Consider the following 15,785-nt stretch of genomic DNA (forward strand, 5'->3'; position numbering starts at 1 on the left):
CTGCCATTGATGGATGGCTCCAGTTTGGAAACTCTGATTAACACAATTAATCTCCGATCACTAGGCTTCCACCTGGTGCCAATTTTCTAACTTTCTGTTGGTTCTCAGAGCTGCACTGGCCACCCGGGACAACCCAACCCTCTGCAAAGAAGAGGGAATGAATGCAGAATCCCTATGTAACCATACGTCTAGAGGGGAGAGTGTATGTTTAGCCCCTATGCAAACCACCACACGGAGGAATTAATGTATGCAGCAACCCCTATCCAATCATATGTCTAAAGGAGTGAACATACAGAGATCTCCGATGTACACCACTGCATCGAGGAAGGAATGCATAGTAAATTCTTATGCAATATGCATAGGGAAATATGTGGGCAACCCTTATCCATGTAAGAAGAAGGATAAATGGCGAAGTCCTGCATAATGTACAGGATAAATGAGCGAATATTTGACCCTTCAAAAGTCTCTATTTAGAAGAGTAAATATATCGCTTCATTTTTTTTTTTTCTCTCAGCCGGTTTCGCGCACCCAGCGCAAATTCGGCCGTTATTTTTTTGTAATAGCTTTTTTGGGCCATGGGGGTCCTTGCGGGACCCCCTGAGCAGGCCTAGGGGGTCAGTATGTTTCTACCCTGCTCCTTTAGACTCAAGAGAGGACTTTACATATCTCAGCCAAGGAATGGACAACCCTTTATCCCTACTGATGCTGTCCATAATTATTTGCCTGTTTAGGTCAGCCTCTGGGTTCGCCCATATCCTAATCCAAGCCATAATCGGCTTCAAATGAACCACATCCTCTATATAAGCCAATCCTAGTTCCTCATGGGTGACATAAGACGAGGTACTTTGGGGAATGTTAAGTAGGCATCTCAGGTATTTATTCTCCTCTGTCTGAAGCTGATGGACTTCTCTACAGCCCCAAAGTTCAGCTCCATATAACACCTTTGCACAGCAAATTGAGGTGTACAATCTTGCTATCTGCTCCGGGGACCACCGTCCCAGCCTACGTCCATAATTCATAATGGAACCTGTGGCCGAGACTAACATTGTGCATCATTGCTCCAGTAAAATTTTAAAATTTAAACGCCCATCAAATAAAATGCCTAGATATGAGAAATGTTGTACTTTCCCTATACTATTGTCACCCATTTTATAAGTAAATTTCTTAATGGGTTTGCGTCCAACCTCCATGTCAAAGGATTTAGAGAGATTGCCCGACAGATCCAGCGTGTCCATGAAATTAACAAAACCGTCTATTAGACGCTGCAAGCCCCTGGGTGTGCGTGCTAGAAGTACCGCGTCAACTGCGTAAAGCAGAACCGGGATTGGCATAGATTCTACCCTGGGGGAATCCACCTTTAGATCTAGTAATGCTTGCTTCAATCCATTAATATATAGGGAGAACAAAAAGGGGGCCAAAATGCACCCTTGTCTAACCCCACTGGTGCACGAGAACGATGCTGATAGGTTCCCCTCACGGTTATATCTGACTCTAGCAGATGTGTTACAGTATAGGTCCCTAAGAATATTTATAAGTCCCCCATCCACCCCCAGCCTACTTAAAAGGGCCCATAATTTCTCCCTGTTTACATGGTCAAATGCAGCTGTTAGGTCCATAAAGCCTAAATAAACCGACCCCTCACTTGCTAGTGTATATTTAGCCACTAGTAAATATAAATTTATACACTGGTCGGATGTAGATTTCCTCGGTCTAAAACCATATTGAACATCAGTAATGACCCGATTTTCCTCCGACCAATCCATCAATCGTGCTAAAATCACATGTCCCATAACTTTCGCTGTGACGTCGATCAAAGAGATCGGGCGATAACATTGAGGATTGTCCCTATTCCCTTTTTTGAATATAGGGACAATTATCGCTGTGGACCACGAACTGGGACAACCAAACGTTACTGCAGCATTGATCACTCTTGTTAGTATGGGCGCCCACAACTCAATATTACTTAGAAAAAGATCCGGGGGAATGCCATCCGGTCCTGGCGCTTTATTAGAGGATAGACCCTGTATTCCCCCAATGATCTCCTCCAACGTAAACATAATTGCAGGTACCTCCCCTGCCTCCACCTCAGAGGGAATTGTACTATCTGCTACATAATTATAAAGGCCTTTGAAATGAGCTACCCAATCTTCCGGCAAGATATTGGTGCCGAGTGCGGGAACACTGGCATCCTGGAAACATGGATTATTAATTATTTTCCAGAAAGCGGATGTGTCCCTCCTTAAGGCAGCCTCCCTTAGGTCTTCCCAGGCCTGTGTTTGAATGGCTCTTTTCCTGCATTTAACGGCCTGATTATATATCAGCCTTGACTCTTTTACTTTCAACTTATCCCTTGGTGAGATTTTTAAACAACTTTTAAAATTTTTAAGGGCTGAGGTGCAGGATTTGTCAAACCATCTTGGATTATCCATAGCTGGACCATGGTGGGTGGAGCACAACAACTTGTCCACTAAATGGGCAACTGCCTCAAAGCATTTAACTACTTCTGTACCCTCAACCACGGGGTCCAGGCACCTTTCTAGTTCTCTCTTGCCTTGTCTTATGAGTTTTTTATAAAAAGTACATCCGTCCAGTTTGGCCCATTTTAATCTTCTCCCCTGGTCTGTTATTTTCTCTATGCTACCACCCCTTCCCTTCTTCTTAGATTTTTTAGTGACCACACCCTCAACCACCAATGTTAGAGGGTTGTGGTCACTAAAAGCACTTAGGTCAATATCAGCCCCACTTACCCTGTCTTTTAAAAATGTAGAGACTACTATAAAGTCAATGAAAGAGGAGCACCCCCTCCCCTTAAAAGTGGGATTAATCTCTCTTTCCCTCTCTTTGGTTATCAAATCCACAGTATGCTCAAGGGCGTGTTTACTTAACACCCTTCCCAGCTCATTGCCCTCAATTGAGTGCTCAAAGTGTGGTCCGATCCTAACCGGGCACAAAGACCAATTTCCTTGGGCCGGTCTCAGATCAGGGCAAAGATGACAATTAAAATCACCCACAATGGCTACCAACGGGGCCACCGCCCCCTTGTAGACCCAATTCCCTGCAGTGAGCCTACCATCTAACTCTTCCACACCAGACCCTGTCTTTTTTTGTGACGTTGGGTTATAAAAATTGATCAAGAGAATACAGTCCCCATAATTAGAAAACCTAAGGGCCTGCATACAAGCAGAGGACCATTTTAGATCGGTCCAAGTGCCTCCCAATTGTAGGTCCACAAAAATACACAATCCCCCCATGGCTCTCCCTGAGCAGGACTTTCGGGCCGGGACAGCGAAGCGCTTGTAACCTACTAAGTGAATATTACTACAATCTATTATCCAGGTTTCCTGTAAACATATAATCTGGAAACCCTGAATATATTGCAGCCAATCAGGGTCCTCTGTTTTGGACGCAAGCCCTGCAATATTCCAAGATGTTATTTTTATTATATTGGAATTTTTAACCTTGTGTACTTCCAACTGTGACGAGTTTACGGGGTCCTGTGCTACTCTTTCTGGTGTGATGCCCTCTTCCAGTGCTACCATAGTGACAATCCTCCCTGCCATCCCTACATTTTCCATTAACAGGTCCATGTTATCCCCACACCCCGCATCAACACCCTGTGAGACCCTACCTGGTTCCTTTGTTTGGTCTAGCGGCTGTGCCCTTCCATTTTTCGCCCACCGTCAATCCACCTCACTTAAAACTCTCCCTCTAAGCAGTGGGTCAAACCTGTTGCGTAAAGGGATATCTCTCACTCCCCCTGCTCCATATGCACATTCTAATGATCCCTCTACATAATTGCTAACCTCCAATGCTAATCTTGCCGGCTTTCTATAAAAGAATTCCAGGGGCAACAAGCCTATCGCCCATCGTTCCTCCCACGCTCGGTCTCTGAAGCAGCGAAGTGCTTTGTCCACCAGGTTAGGGTACCTGAGGGTTACTACAACACAGTCCCCTGGGTATACCTTTTTAGACTTCCCTACCCATGCTACTCGCCTTGCCATTAAAATATGCCTAAGGTCTGTACCATTAAACCTCGCATTCTGACTTAGCCAGTGTGCCGTCTTGTTTATTAATATTTCTGTTGTTTCCCGGGTGTTCCCTTTGGGTGCCGGCACGCCCACGAGAACCAATGTTTATGGGCTGCATGCAGGAGGGAGATCTAGATGTATCAACCCCTTTGATCCCTGCACACAGCCTTCGTCCTCTGAGTCCCTGTTATATTCCTTACTCAAGATCCCCCTAGTAGCCTGATCCGGAGTAGGTCCCCGCCTCTCTGTCTCACCCTCATTAATCGCTTGTCCTTGGTCCTGGTTTTTTCTTGTTTGACCCTCTGTGCTCCTAGTCCATTCTTCCCATCAGAAGGCCTTGTCTCTGCCGCCACATGATCACTAACGGTCCTCCCTATAATATCCACACCTTTCCCACTTATCAAACTCTCCTGGTGCAACTCGGGACCCTTTCTCCAATTTCCCATCTCCATCAAGTGAGACTCAATCTGGTCTAGTTTAGATAATAAGGGTTTTAAGGCAAGGATAAGGAGATGCTCAATTTTGGCCCAAAGTGCGCTATTCCTAACCGATTCTAAATCAATCTCCTCGTGCACCACATTGGGACATGAAGCTACTTTGTTTGAATCATCTGCCCCCTCCTCCCTCGCCCCAGCTGCGCCAGTCGAGTGCTTACTTATATTTCTTGGGGGGCCCCCTTTGTTTTTTTGCCTGGGCTGTTTGGTTAATTTCGATTTTATTCCCCCTCACCCCCTTTCGCCACCGGCTCACAAACTGCTGGACTAGCTTTTTTCTGGGACCGTGTCGTAACTGACCTATTTCCCCTGGCTAAAATCGGGTCAGCTGCATTTTCATTAACACCCTCATTCATACTCTCCCCCATTTCCTCATGGATCTCAACAATCACACTCTTGCCCACCTTAACTGAATTCTGGGCCTCTTTACCCTCCTCCCCCTTTGACCCTTGATTATGGCTAATACTAGTCCCCTGATAGTCCTCCAAACACGAGAAGTTCTCTTAGGATCGGGTTAAGACTAATCTGGGGTTCTCTTAAGTATAATGTGATCATTAGCGTATAATCAACATATGTCTGGTGGGGTACTCAAGAGTCCACTCCCGGTGATGCTGTCTTAGTTTGGCCGCCAGTGGTTTGACAGCTAAAGCAAAAAGGAGCAGCGATAGCGGGCACCGCTACAGCGTGCCCCTCTTGATATTAAAGGGTAGGGAGCAGGCACCATTCACCACCACTATAGCTTGGGGTTTGTGCTACAGCAGTTGTATCAAGGACAGAAAGGTACAGGGCAGGCCCATTCTCTGTAGTATTCTGAACAGATAATCCCACTCTATGGAATCAAATACTTTGGTGGTGTCTAAAAACAACTGCTACCACAGCTAGGTCTGGATCTATGTTGTGCATCACCGCAAAGAGTGTTCTAAGATTGTGGGAGGTGTCTCTTCCTGGCACAAAACCCACCTGGTAAGGCAGCACTAATGCACTCATAAAAGGGCTCAGGAGATCTGAGAGTACTTTGTCCAATATTTTTACATTGCATGCAGTTAATCATGGAGAGCGGTCTGTAAGACTCGCATCTATCTGCTGGTTTCCCAGGCTTGGGTATCGATATAATGGATGCCTCCCCTCATTGTGGGTGGCAGAGTTCCCTCTTCTAATGCTTCTTCATATACCTGTTTAAGGATAGGGGCCAGGTGCTGTATGTATGCTTTATAAAAATCAGTGGGTATGCCATTCGGCCCGAGAGCTTTACCTGAGCGGAGCTGCATAATCACTGTTTGGATTTCATCTAACTCTAGCTCAGCGGAGAAGAAGTCCCTATGAGCGTCGCTCAGCCATCCCAGTGCTATAGGCTCCAGATATTGTTGTAGCGTGAGTGGTTGCAGCCGTGTCGAGGTGTAGAAAGTCTGGAATGTATGGAGAATTTCCGGCATATCTCTGACAACCTTCCCCTCTGGGGTGTGGAGTTCCAATACATGGTTTGAGAAGCGGGGATTGCGGATCTGCTCAACTAACACTTTGCCCGGTCTTTCCCCCTCCCCATATCTGTGGGCTTTAAAATATTTGCCCCGAAACAGGCATTCCCTATCTGCTGTGTCTTTATATTCAGTGATTTTATCTGAGTTTTGCTTGTTCATGTGCTGATGGTGAGAGGCTAATATTCTGCTCCAATTGTTTTATTTCAGTCTCCAACCTGGTAAGTGTGGAGTGCAGGTCTTTTAGCACACCTCCCCCCTGAGCAAGACAAATCCCCCTTGATGGTGACCTTGAAGGCCTCCCACACCATCGTAATACGGTCAACTGAACCCACGTTACGTTAAAAAAATTCCTGAATTTCCTCACCAGTTTCCATACAGAACACTGAGTCTAACAGCATGGTGTGGTTTAGGTGCCAGGCAGCGTGTGGAGCGTACCCAATCGGCATGGCAAGACCCAAGACCACAGGGGCATGATCCGAATAGGTACGTGCAAGGTGCTTTACCCGCATTAGCCAGGGACTCCGACCTCTCGAGACCACCCAAAAATCTATCCTCGACCATGTTGCATGTACGGCAGTGTAGTGTGTACCCTCCCGCTGTCCAGGGTGTAAGTGGCACCAGGTATCCACCAGGCAATTCTCGGCTATAATGTCCCGCACCTGTCTCTGTGCCCGAATATGATGGTGAGGCTGTGGATGTGATCCGTCTATCTTTAGGTCAATCGTCGTATTAAAATATCCTCCCCAAATGACATGGGTAGACCCTATATCAGATATTCTCCCCCATAAATTCGCAAAGAACACAGGGTCATCCAGATTAGGTCCGTAGCAGCAGACCATTGTGATTGGGTGCAAAGCTAGTTTACCCCATAGTATGCTGTAGTGCCCTTGAGGATCAGACATGGAGCCCGTAGGAATATACAGAGTGTTCTTTTTAACTAGGATTACAGTTCCCAGTGAGTAGGTAGAATAGGATGCAAAATAGCTGTGCCCCACCCATCGGGCAGCGAAACGTTGGGGCCGTGTAGGATCCAAGTGGGTTTCTTGTAACATCGCAACATGGATTCCATGTCTGTCCAAATCAGCTAGTATTTGCCTACATTTGCGGGGGTCGCCCAGTCCTCTGACATTCCAGGTCATGAAACGAATCTCGGAATACTCAGTGTTCTGTCATCTGAGTGGTGTCTCATGCAATCCATTCCAAGCGTATAGCCTAGTCATCTCTGTACTGCATGCGCTTCAATAAAAAAAATTATGCTGTGTCCTGTCAAACAATGTACTCTTTAACAAACAATACACTCTGCCCTCCCCTGCCCACATCGACATTCCCAATTTGTGGTGATCTCTGTACCCTCCCAAACAACCCAAAATCTGTAGCTGCCTTCGCAGCAAGAGCGAGTCCCTGATAAATCTTGTGTCAAATTGTATTATGACTTCTAGCAGACCCACAGTAGCTTACAAAAAAACAGCCAGTGAGCATCAACCCCCTCCAAGAGAGAGATAGGAAGGAGGGGAAGAGAGAAAGAAAAGGTATCTACTGGGTCTAACAAACAAATGGCGCACACAGGTATGACAATTAGTGCGTTCTGGTGCGATAGGTAAGATAACAAGAGGTGAGAACTAGAGGCAGAGGGATCACCCTGTGGGTGCGCCAACCCACTTTCACTGTTCCCTCCAGAAGTGGGATGGGATGGGAGAAGTGCGCCTAGGAGTGCTAGTGTCCGTGCTCACTGGGTTGCATCAATCCGTTTGGATAACTAATAATTAGCATGACTATTGGCGGGCATGTATCTAGCTTCATTACTATTCAGTCCAAAGTCTAGTCTATGCATTTTATGAAGAGTCCTTCTTTTAGTTTTTTTTCTTTTCTTTTTTTCCCAATTATTCGGTTCACAGTGTTTATTTTTTTGTTTTTTGATTCCTTTCGCGACCAGACCAATGATATCCCATTCAGTCATTGTCTAACAACTGCGAAGTTAACTGATCATCTGGGTTTTCTCTTTCTCGATTTGCCCATTGCCTCATCAATTTTTTGAGAAATTCTTCTGCTTGCTGCAGGTTGAGGAAGATCTGCTGCTTCCCCTGGTGTGTAACTCGCAGCCGGGCAGGGTACATAATTTCTCTTGCCTCTTCCTGCACTTCTCTTGCGTCTTTCTGCACCTCTCTTGTGTCTTTCTTGTACTCTGTTGACTCTTTCTGCACCTCACTTGCTTCTTTATGCTCCTCACTTGTTTCTTTCTGCACCCCTTTTGCTTCTTTCTGTACCCTTCTTGCCTCCTTCTGTACCCCTCTTGCCTCTTTGTGCACCTCTCCTTCCTCTTTTTGCACCTCTATTGCTTCTTTCTGCACCTCTATTGCTTCTTTCTGCACCTCTCCTGCTTCTTCTGCACCTCTCCTGCTTCTTTCTGTACCCCTGTTATCTCTTTCTGCACCCCTGTTGTCTTTCTGCACTCGCCTTCCCTATTTCTACACCTCTCCTGCTTCTTTCTGCACCTCTCTTGCTTCTTTCTGTACCCTTCGTCCCTTTTTTGCACCCCTCTTGCCCTTTTTTGAATCCCTCTTGCCTCTTTCGGTACCTCACTTGCCTCTTTCTGCATCCCTGTTCCCTCTTTCTGCACCTTTCCTCCCTGTTTCTGCACCTCTCCTGCCTCTTTCTGCACTTCCCTTCCTTCTTTCTCTACCTCTCCTGCCTCTTTCTAAGACTCTCTTGCCTCTATGTGTACCACTCCTACCTCTTTCTGCACCCCTCTTGCCTCTTTTTGCTCCTCTGTTGGTTCCTTCAGCACTGCTCTTGCTTCTTGCTGGACCTCTTTTGCAGATTTCTGCACCCCTCTTGCCTCTTTCTGTACCCCCTTGCCTCTTTCTGCCCCTCTTTTGCTTCTTTCTGTACTTCTCTCTCCTCTTTTTACACACCTCTTGTCATTTTCTGCACCTATGTTGATTCTTTCTGCACTGCTCTTGCTTCTTTCTGTACCTCTCTTGCCTCTGTCTGTACCCCTGTTCCCTCTTTCAGCACCTGTTGTCTGTTTCAGCAATTCTTTTACCTCTTTCTGCACCTTTGTTGCCTCTGTCTGCAGCTTTGTTGCCTCTTTCTGCACCCCTGTTGCCTCTTTCTGTACCCCTGTTGCCTCTTTCTGCACCCCTATTGCCTCTTTCTGCACCCCTATTGGCTCATCCTGCACCCCTGTTGCTTATTCTGTACTTCTCTTTCCTCTTACCGCACCCCTCTTGCCTCTTTCTGCACCTCTGTTGGTTCTGTGTGCACTTCTCTTGCTTTTTTCTAAATCTCTCTTACTTTTTTATGGACCCCTCCTGCCTCTTTCTGCACATGTTGCTTCTTTCTTCACTTCTCTTGCTTCTACCTTTTTGTACACAAATGTACAGAGTATGCTGTTTGAAACACCTGTATTCAAGTATTTGTATGTTTATTTTTATGTAATGTGTCACTAGGTAAAAGCACAGACACATGCATGCATACCTTCACAAACTTAATCAGACTTACAAGAGTGATATATTTAGGATTGCTGTTTTCTATTTGGTAGGCCTAACTTTTTGAGCAGTCGATGAATAGTGAACCTTCAAGAGAAAAGTGAGGTTCAAGATATCTTGGGAGACGGATTAATGATAAGGCTACTTTGTATGAGTCTATTGTACGGTACAGTCAAAGTAGGCCTCTTTCTGCACCTCTGTTGGTTCTTTCTGCACATCTCTTGCTTCTTTCTGTACCTTTCTTCCTCTTTCTGCACGTCTCTTGCTTCTTTCTGTGCCATTCGTTCGCTTTCTACACATGTCCTATCTATGTAGGCATAGTTAGAAATTAGCATTTAAAAAACCTTAGAAATTCACTGAAAAAAACACAGGTTTCAGGGACGTTATAGTTAGAAATTAACATTTAAAAAACCTTAGAAATCCACTGGAAAAAACCACAGGTTTCATGGACGTTATAGTTAGTTTGACATTTCAATTGTACAAAACCACAGAAATTTGGCTGTTATAGTTGGGGCTGGGCGGTATTTGCGGAATGCCTCTTCGCGGAATTTAGAAAAAAATTGTGGAATTGTGAACAACCTGAGGGACCGTGTGCCCGGGACTGGGGTCCCCCGATCTCCCCGGCCTGGCTGCGTTGAGAAGCAGGGACCAGCCCTGGGCCTCCTTATTTTTGGTCAGGGCCTGGGATCCCATGTCCTGCGGCCTGCCAAGTGTCCATCTGCCCGGGACAAGAGTCCCTGGTGCAGAGCCCCGGAGCCCTGCAAGGGCAGGCGGGAGCCCTACCGCTATGGCTCGGTGTGGGCAGCTGGGAGTCCTTTCGGTCCCGACCATCTGGTCGCACCTTTCCCTCGGCCATCTGGTCGCACGCAATGCTTTCCAATGGGGTGACCAGATGGCCGGGCTGCCCTGGAAGTCCCGATGGGGGCTCATTCGCCTCCCCGATCCCAGGCAGGGCTCCAGGAGGTCGGGTGCGTCTGGGCCTAGGGTCCCCTCCGTCACTCGGTGTGCGCGGTTTACCAGAAAGGGGGGTAGCCTTCCTCCGGATTACTAGGTGCAGGGTATGCCGGGACACCCCTCCTGGGGATGGCGGTTTCTCAGGCGGGGGATCAGATGGGCCAAGCCCGGACGACACTTCCCCGGGGTGTCCGGTGCTCCCTCCTCCAGCCCGCGGTGAGGAAAAGTGCCCGGGACGGGCTCCATGGGTCCCCCGAGCGCCTGGGTCCCGGGAGCTCTGCTGGGCCTCCCATGCCTGAGGCCCAGCGTGGGGTCTACGAGCCCCCCCGAGCCCTGCAGGCCCGGAGCCCTGCAGGCCCGGAGCCGTGCAGGCCCGGAGCCCTGCAGCCACGGAGCCCTGCGTGGGCAGGCGGGAACCCTAGCGCGAAGGCTCAGGGTTGGACAGATGGGAGTCCTGTCAGTCCCGGTCCTCTGGTTGCACTTCTCCCCTCGGCCATCTGGTCGCGTGCAATGCTTTCCAATGGGGCGACCAGATGGCTGGGCCAGCCTGGAAGTCCCGATGAGGGCTCATTTGACTCCCGGATCCCAGTCAGGGCTCCAGGAGGTCAGGCGCATCTGCGCCTAGGATCCCCTCCGTCACTCGGAGCACGAGGGTTACAAGAAAGGTGGGTAGCCTTCCTCTGGATTAGAAGGGGCAGGGTATGCCGGAACACCCCTTCGGGGCTGGTGGTTCTTTGCCGGGGACCAGATGGGCGTCCCTCCTCCGGCCCGTGGTGTGGAAAAGTGACCGGGACGAGCTCCACGGTGCCCAGGGCAGTCCTCCCCGGGCGCCTGGGCCCGAGAGCTCCGGTGGTCCTCCAAGTGCCTGAGGCGCAGCCGGGGTCGCCGAGCCCCCCAGGAAGCAGAGCCCCCAGAGCCCTGCGTGGGTGGGCAGGCGGGAGCCCTACCGCTATGGCCCGGCTCTGGGCGGGCAGATGGGAGTCATTTCAGTTGCCGGCCATCTGGTCGCTCCTTTCCCCTCGGCCATCTGGTCGCGCGCAATGCTTTCCAATGGGGCGACCAGATGGCCGGGCCGGCCTGGAAGTCCTGATGAGGGTCCATTAGCCTCCCGGATCCCAGCCAGGGCTCCTGGAGGCCGGGTGCGTTCGCCCCTAGGATCCCCTCCGTCACTCCGAGCGAGCGGGTTTCAAGAACGGGGTGGTAGTCTTCCGCCGGATTACTAGGGACAGGGTACTCTGGGACCCCTCTCAGTCCTCAGCCAGCAGCTGGGTCCTGGGTCCTGCCGCGTGGCAGGGTGCCCGGAGGGCCCCGAGAGGCTTCCCCGGTGCCTCCGGGCCTGGGAGCCCCGGCTGGGTCCAGGGGCCCGGTCAGGCCACGGGTTGGGGTCTCCGGCCCCGGGCCCCATCCCCCGGCACTGCCAAAGGCCCGGGACGGGGTTCCGTTGTGGCCGGGGAGGCTCCCCTCGCTCGTCTGGGTTCAGGAGCTCCGGCCGGGGCCCTGGGGGCCCCGGGGAGGGCGGCCTCCCCACCCCGGGCTCCGTCCTGGGTCCTGTCGCGTGGCAGGGTGCCCGGGCGCGGTCCGGAGGGCCCGGGGAGGCTTCCCCTGCACCTCCAGGCCTGGGAGCCCCAGCTGGGTCCAGGGGCCTGGTCGGGCCCTGGGTCAGGGGCTCCGGCCCCGGGCCCCGTCCCCCGGCACTGCCAAAGGCTCGGGACTGCCAAAGGCCCCTCGCTCGTCTGGGTTCCGGAGCTCTGGCCGGGCCCCTTGGGGGGCCCCAGGGAGGGCGGCCTCCCCACCCCGGGCTCCGTCCTGGGTCCTGCCGCGTGGTAGGGTGCCTGGGGCGGGTTCCAGAGGGCCTGGGGAGGCTTCCCCTTCCCTTTCCCCTGTCCCCTCGGCCATCTGGTCGCGCCTGTCCCCTCGGCCATCTGGTCGCGCAGGTCCCCTCGGCCATCTGGTCGCGCAGGTCCCCTCGGCCATCTGGTCGCGCGCAATGCTTTCCAATGGGGCAACCAGATGGCCCGGCTCACCTGGAAGTCTCGATGAGGGTCCATTTGCCTCCCGGATCCCAGCGAGGGCTCCAGGAGGTCAGGTACATTCGCGCCTTGGGTCCCCTCTGTCACCTCGTGCGCACGGATTACAAGAAAGGGGGGTAATTTTCCTCCGGATTACTAGGGAGAGGGTCAGTCAGACCTCCGTGTGGTTTGGCGATTCTGAATCAGGGGAAGTCAGACCCGTGGCCCGCCCACCGGAGCCCCCAGGGGCCCGGGTACGCTCCTGCCTCTCAGCCCCTTCCCGATGGTCCTTTCTCTCTGAGTTTTCGGGGGCAGACTCCTGTGAGGTCCGTGGATCCCGAGACAGGGGAGGGCAACACCAGGGCCCGCCCGAAGCGGGGCCCCCAGGGGCCCGGGTACGCACACCTGCCTCTCAGCCCCCTTCCCGATGGTTCTTTTTCTCCGAGTTTGCTGGGTCAGACCTCCGTGAGGTCCGGCGATCCCAAGATGGGGGGAGGCAGACCCGGGGCCCGCCCGCCGGGGCCCCCAGGGGCCCAGGTACGCTCCTGCCTCTCAGCCCCTTCCCGATGGTCCTTTTTCCGCCAGGTTTGCTGTGTCAGACCTCCGTGAGGTCCGGCGATCGTGAGGCGGGGAAGGCAGCGCCCGGGGCTCGCCCGCCGGGGCCCCCAGGGGCCCAGGTATGCACCTGCCTCTCAGGCCCCTTCCCGATGGTCCTTTTTCTCCGAATCGGCACCCCCCCACGCAGGGCGGCCTGCAGAGGGGATGCCCCGGCCGTACTCTGATCGATTGGGCACTCTCGGTCCGTTTAGGGATGGACTGCTTGGCCAGCCTCGGCTGTTGTTTCAAGCAATTAGCTTCCTCCCCGCATGGACCGTCCGACTTGAGGGCCTTCACCCTACCCAGCAGAGCGAAGGCCGAGCTGCCCCAGCAGCTCGTGCCCCCCAGTGGTCTGACCCCGAGCGGAAGGGGTCGGGTGGTGCCAGGCCCTCAGACGCTGCTGCCCAGCAGGTCCGTACTAGGCCCCGTGCGCCACGCCGTCACCCCTCTCCGCCCAGCACATTTCCGCAGCAGCCCGGAACGACCGTTCCGAGGGGTGCCGCCGCCGCCAGGCCCCAGCACCCCTGCGTCTCGCTAAGGCTGCGCCTTGGCCTGCCTCTCCCTCCCGGGGGAGACGGCTGGGCCTGCCGGTGTCCATGCGACCTGCCACCTCTCTCCACCCCTCTGGCGAGCCCTCCCGCCCAGGCGGGTGGGCTCCTTTCCCCCCAGCAGGCTCCCGAGAGGGAGGGGTGTGCGCAAAGGTGGTCCGGTCGGGGAGATGGGCACGCAGCCCCCCGAACCCTGTCAGCAGGTGCGGCTACCTGGCTGATCCTGCCAGTGGCATATGCTTGTCTCAAAGATTAAGCCATGCACGTGTAAGAACACACGGCCGGTACAGTGAAACTGCGAATGGCTCATTAAATCAGTTATGGTTCCTTTGATCGCTCCATCTGTTACTTGGATAACTGTGGTAATTCTAGAGCTAAAACATGCTGACGAGCGCTGACCTCCCGGGATGCGTGCATTTATCAGACCAAGACCAATCCGGGCTCGCCCGGCCGCTTTGGTGACTCTAGATAACCTCGGGCCGATCGCACGTCCCCGTGACGGCGACGATACATTCGGATGTCTGCCCTATCAACTTTCGATGGTACTTTCTGTGCCTACCATGGTGACCACGGGTAACAGGGAATCAGGGTTCGATTCCGGAGAGGGAGCCTGAGAAACGGCTACCACATCCAAGGAAGGCAGCAGGCGCGCAAATTACCCACTCCCGACTCAGGGAGGTAGTGACGAAAAATAACAATACAGGACTCTTTCGAGGCCCTGTAATTGGAATGAGTACACTTTAAATCCTTTAACGAGGATCCATTGGAGGGCAAGTTTGGTGCCAGTAGCCGCAGTAATTCCAGCTCCAATAGCGTATATTAAAGTTGCTGCAGTTAAAAAGCTCGTAGTTGGATCTTGGGATCGAGCTGGCGGTCCGCCGCGAGGCGAGCTACTGCCTGTCCCAGCCCCTGCCTCTCAGCGCCCCCTTGATGCTCTTGACTGAGTGTCCTGGAGGTCCGAAGCGGGCCTACCCCCCCCGGGCCTTCTTGGAGTCGGGTTGCTTGGGAATGCAGCCCAAAGCGGGTGGTAAACTCCATCTAAGGCTAAATATGGGCGCGAGACCGATAGCCAATAAGTACCGCAAGGGAAAGTTGAAAAGAACTTTGAAGAGAGAGTTCAAGAGGGCATGAAACCGTCGAGAGGTAAACAGGTGGGGTCCGTGCAGTCCGCCCGGAGGATTCAACACGGCGGGAAGGTCGGTGGCCCGGGAGTTCCGGATCCCCTCTGCGGGACTGGCGCCCGGGCCCTAACCGGCCCCCGCAGGGCGCATTTCCTCCGCGGCGGTGCGCCTCGACCGGCTCCGGGTCGGCTGGGAAGGCTTCGGGGTGGCAGGTGGCCCTTCGCTTCTGGCGGAGGGCTTTACAGCCCCCCTGGCAGCAGCTTCGCCGTGTCCGCGGGGCCAAGGGAGATTCGACCGCCTACGCGCCCTCCCCTGGGCACCCGTTCCCGGCTGCCCCTCGGGGCGCGCCGGGGCGGTTGAAGGGGGGACGGGGCCCCCTGCTCCCGGCGCGACTGTCGACTGGGGCGGACTGTTCTCAGTGCGCCCCGACCGCGTCGCGCCGCCGGGCGGGGAGGCCCACGCCGGGCGCCAGGGGTCTGCGACGATGTCGGTTACTGTGAGCGGGTGTGAAGTATAACGCAAAACTCGGCGTCTAGTGGGAGAGGGTTTTATTTTCAAAGAGTCTCTAGGGTTCGAAGCAGCCAGGGTGTTATGGGTCGCTAGGGAATGGATCGTCCTCGATGTCCCAGGTGAGCTTCTCGTTCCGGCGTCCGACGTCTCTGGGGTTCGGTTCCTCGTCCCGGCGTGGAAGACAGGGGGACTCCGTATGGCGGCAACCCAGCAAAGGGAGAGACAAAGACAAAGGCTGGGGTCAATATGACGTCCTTTGTTAACTACTCTTAAAGGACCCGGGGGGGTGAGGGACACACTCCGGTGCTCAGGTGCAGAAAGAAAACACTCTATACGTCCGGTGTGAAGGGGGGCAGTGCAAGTGAGGAGGGGGAAAATCACTTTAGCTATGTACAAACGAGGCGGCAAGCAGTACTGATGTTACTTCTCAGCCTTCTCCCGCCTCCCAACCCAACCCGTGAAGCGTTCACGTACCTGGGTCAGCCACGCTCCTCCGTGGGCGCGGCGCGGCGAAGCGTGGGTGCGGAGTACTCCAGTCTCCGGCTTCTCCTCCTTCGA

General features: G+C 53.0%; 1 pseudogene; it reads left to right on the forward strand.

Annotated features, from left to right (window-relative positions):
- Nucleotides 1–13,809: 13,809 nt before the first annotated feature.
- On the forward strand, nucleotides 13,810–14,417 carry LOC146867078 (18S ribosomal RNA; annotated as a pseudogene; the record flags this gene model as incomplete).
- Nucleotides 14,418–15,785: the final 1,368 nt, after the last annotated feature.

Source organism: Triturus cristatus, chromosome 1_2 (genome assembly GCF_964204655.1).
Source record: "Triturus cristatus chromosome 1_2, aTriCri1.1, whole genome shotgun sequence".
Classification (NCBI taxonomy): domain Eukaryota; kingdom Metazoa; phylum Chordata; class Amphibia; order Caudata; family Salamandridae; genus Triturus; species Triturus cristatus.